This window comes from Aulonocara stuartgranti (genome assembly GCF_965226115.1).
Source record: "Aulonocara stuartgranti genome assembly, chromosome: 3".
Taxonomy (NCBI): Eukaryota; Metazoa; Chordata; class Actinopteri; order Cichliformes; family Cichlidae; genus Aulonocara; species Aulonocara stuartgranti.
This window is the reverse complement of record NC_138941.1, coordinates 53,420,033-53,423,757: the sequence shown is the minus strand read 5'-3', so window position 1 is coordinate 53,423,757 and position 3,725 is coordinate 53,420,033. Positions and strand designations below refer to the sequence as shown.

The following is a 3,725-nucleotide window of genomic DNA, read 5'->3' as shown; positions in this document are numbered from 1 at the left end:
TTTGCTGAATAGTGCTACTCATGTTTTTTTAGAGATTTACTGCAGATTTCTCCCTTTGAAGCCATCCATCGATTGCTGGTTGTAGCTTCAGAAGCCTCTTATTAGCCTCTTTGTTATCGAATTCGGTGATGCCGTTTGATCAGAATTCTAGGCCTGAATGGACAGTTAACAGATTTTCAACAGGGCAGCTATATTTACAGAAGAGCTGCTGTTTTGCCTTTTTTTTTTTTTTGCCCTTTTTGCTTTGTCCTCATGTCTTTCTTTGAGGGTTTCTTCTGTTCATTTCAGTAACTGGCTTTACAGTTTATTGATTGTCTCATGCAAAACCAACTTTGATTTCTGCGGTGCTCCAGGAAGTTTGATCAGTGACATTACCTGCTCTAAACTGAAGATTTAATTTAGATGTTTCTGAAGAGTCTCATTTGTGTTACACAAGTGTACACTCTGAAAAATGCTGGGCTAAAAATAACCCAATTTGTAACCCAGTGCTGGGTCAAATATGGACCGAAAGAATGCTGGGTTGTTTCGACTTAACAGGGTTGGGTTATTGGTTTGACCCAGGACACTGGGTTAGGATAACTATCCAAAAATTGGGTTAAATTGACCAGTGTTTACAGCTGAGGCTAATATACAAAATTGACTCAAAACTCAGCACCCATCACAAGGGTTATATTACCATTAGCATTTGAATTAATATTGCTGCTAACTTTAAAATTCAGCATATAAAAACTAGATTTTCTCAAAACTACTTTTATTGCCATATGATACATGAACATAGACAGCAACATTCATGAAAAATAAATCAATGAAAGTAAAATGCAAGTAACAAAAAAGTATATAATTCTTCATATTATATCCATTACTTCAAATCAGTCTTTGGTTACAGCACATGTACATGTTAATACACAAGAACAAATTACATGTAAAAACTCAGAACTTTAAAAAAAAAACTGATGAATTGATGATTATCTCAGTACTTAACATACATCAACACTTTGGAAAAGTGGCAAGAGGGCATCTCCCTCTCAGATCATTTCATGCACCTTTATGATCAACATTTTACACTTCCATCAAAGCTAAATAACCCCTCATTCATTTCATCATATTTGATTCATGTCCTGGGATAGATGACAGTGTGAAGGAATTCCGAAACCTGGGCGCGTCACTTTGGGTAACTTGCATCAAAAACAAAAAATGCTTTGAAGCTGCCATCAACAGACCTTAGACTGCTGCAAAAAGCAGAAACAAATTACCTTCTATTGGTCCTTTAGTGAATTCTTCTTCCTGATAGAAGAAGCCTTTTTCATGACATTGCGTAGACACTGCTCCAGAAATCCAGTTGCTGAACTATGAGTTCTGCCAGGGCCAACCACACATCCGTCTTTTTAAACAAAGGAAAAAGGTCAGTAAAGTTACATTTAAAAGAATATCTGCAGTTGTTTGGTCAAGTTGTCTGTAATCCTGGAGCGCTAACCTTCAACACTATACTTGACATTTGCTCAGAGAGGAGAAAACTGTAATGAAGCAGACCAGTCTGTGGTTGTGAATGGTTGCAATTAATTGTTAGGAGATTGACTAAGCCAAGATCAAGTATCATGTTTCACACACTTCATACTGTCACAAGGTTGTACAAACCTTTTTGCTAACTTTGCAATAGATTTAAACAAATGTTATTATTTATCCATCTCTAATGTGCATATGACTGAAGAAGTCACTTGGATGAGTGACATATAATGTGCGTACATTTTTTAAAGATATGGAAATTGAGTACATACAAACTGTATATTTATTTTTATAATCACAATGACACTCAGTATACCTTTTGAAAAACTGACCAGTATTTAGGTTTTTTTAATTGTTGTGTGTATCCACTGAAGTGTAGATACTTACATATCCTGTGCCATGGCAGTCCTTTAAACATGGAAACTTATCTACTATTAATGATGCGAAAATTGACTTTATTCCTGAAGTTTGGCTGCAACACACACACCTCACTTTTCTCCACAACATTCCATCTTTCATGTTTGGATATGTGCTGGTGTTCCTCAAGACTGGCAACCAAAGATCCCCCTCAGGTGTACCTCACAGATGTTCTAAAGTTAAATAATTAAAGTTAAAACATTTTTTATGTTAATTTTAGGATAACTGGATATACTTGTGATGGCTGCAGTTACAGCTACACAGTGGTAATATCTATTGAACATCAGTGTTGCAGTAGAGGCTTAACCATAACACTACACATATATGTTTCGTTCTTTAAATATAGGATTTAATTTACAGAGTAATAAAGAATTGGTTTAGGTTTAGCATTAATTTACTTATACAATCACATTAAACTGTATTCTAAAAATCTGCGCACATTTTAGTTTCCACTGTCACACGTATTATTTAATCTTTCTTTGTTTTCTGATTTACCTCAGTGGCAGCTGCTCCCAGTCCCTTGGTTGACGAGCTAAAAGGTAGAAAACAGTCAGAGCAAGCCTATGTGGAAATCTGCAAATTGGGTCATACCACTACTCTGGAGCATGTGGGGGAATGGAATTTGTTATTTTAGTTGTCACTAGTTGTCACCTCACACAGCTACTGACCCGAGTCATCAGTCCTGAGTCTGGACAGTTGAAGTCTGATTCTTCCTTCTCTGAGGGCTTCCAAAAAACAAATTAATCAATCTTAATTCTTTAAACAGAGAATAAAAGCACAAACATGTTCCAGAGAATATGCAGTAAAACTGTTTTTGTGCCAGGGCATATAATACTTGAATAAAATGCCTGGGTTTCCCTCCAAATACACACTCCATAACTTTGGTAAAGTACAGTTTCATTTCCTCTGACATTCTGAAGGCCACAGACACCACATTACCTCATAAGACTTTGTGTTACACTATCTCATACCGTACATTACTAAATCTCCATTTGCACTATTTGCCTATTTGCACTACTCTGCCTGGTTTGCACTCAATGTCATTTACCCTTATATTGTATATTGTATAGCTTTCTTGTTATATGTAAAATTGTATTATATTTATTTAATTTTTTTACTTTAAAATATTTTACTTGCATTTTTAATCACTCTTATATTTAAATGTTCATTTTCTATTTTATCTAGGGATTGAGAGTAACGAAGTTTCTATTCTCTGTATGTCCTGTACATGTGGCAGAATTGACAATAAAGTTGACTTTGACTTGACTTTGACAAACAGTGTGACACACATGACTGTGTTACTTTTTCAGTTTCTTTTTCACTCTGGCATCAAGACGAAGGGTCATCAACCCAAAATATCTGTAATAGTATTCAAGAAAATAATATCTTATTATTATTGTTATTAATAATATCAATAATAATAATAATAATAATAATAATAATAATAATTACCTCCAGTGTGAAAAGGCAGCCAGTGGAACAACAGAACTTTGTATGATGAGAAAACGAATTACCACGTATTCTGCTCGAGCCCCTCTTGTTGTGTATAAATGCACAACCAGAGGGGCGGTGCTTGCAGTCAAAAGCCAAACGCAAAAGCCAAGAGTAGCAGCCACCCCCCAGTGGGAGTGGCCAATCTTACAAAAGTTTATGTGTGTAATGAGCTTCTACCAACCCAACATATCTGATACGTCACATCAGCTGACCTACGTGACTAATCAGATTCATAATTCTGCTAATATTTAGTCTTTAATCTTAAATACAAGTAAAGGGTAGTTTTCTTCTTCCCTCGCGTAACTGTATGG

The 3,725-nt window shown here is 35.5% G+C and overlaps 1 long non-coding RNA gene across 2 annotated transcripts; it reads right to left on the bottom strand.

Moving 5' to 3' along the window:
* Positions 1-826: 826 nt before the first annotated feature.
* LOC309702766 lies at positions 827-3,435 on the bottom strand. Of its 2 annotated transcripts, XR_014275717.1 has the most exons (6): positions 3,373-3,435; positions 3,223-3,279; positions 2,589-2,645; positions 2,416-2,452; positions 1,989-2,093; positions 827-1,381 (listed from the first exon to the last, which is right to left on the bottom strand). It is a non-coding gene; the product is annotated as an uncharacterized lncRNA (long non-coding RNA). The 2 variants fall into 2 exon arrangements; XR_014275716.1 differs by having other exon boundaries at positions 2,589-3,279.
* Between the last annotated feature and the right edge of the window lie 290 nt (positions 3,436-3,725).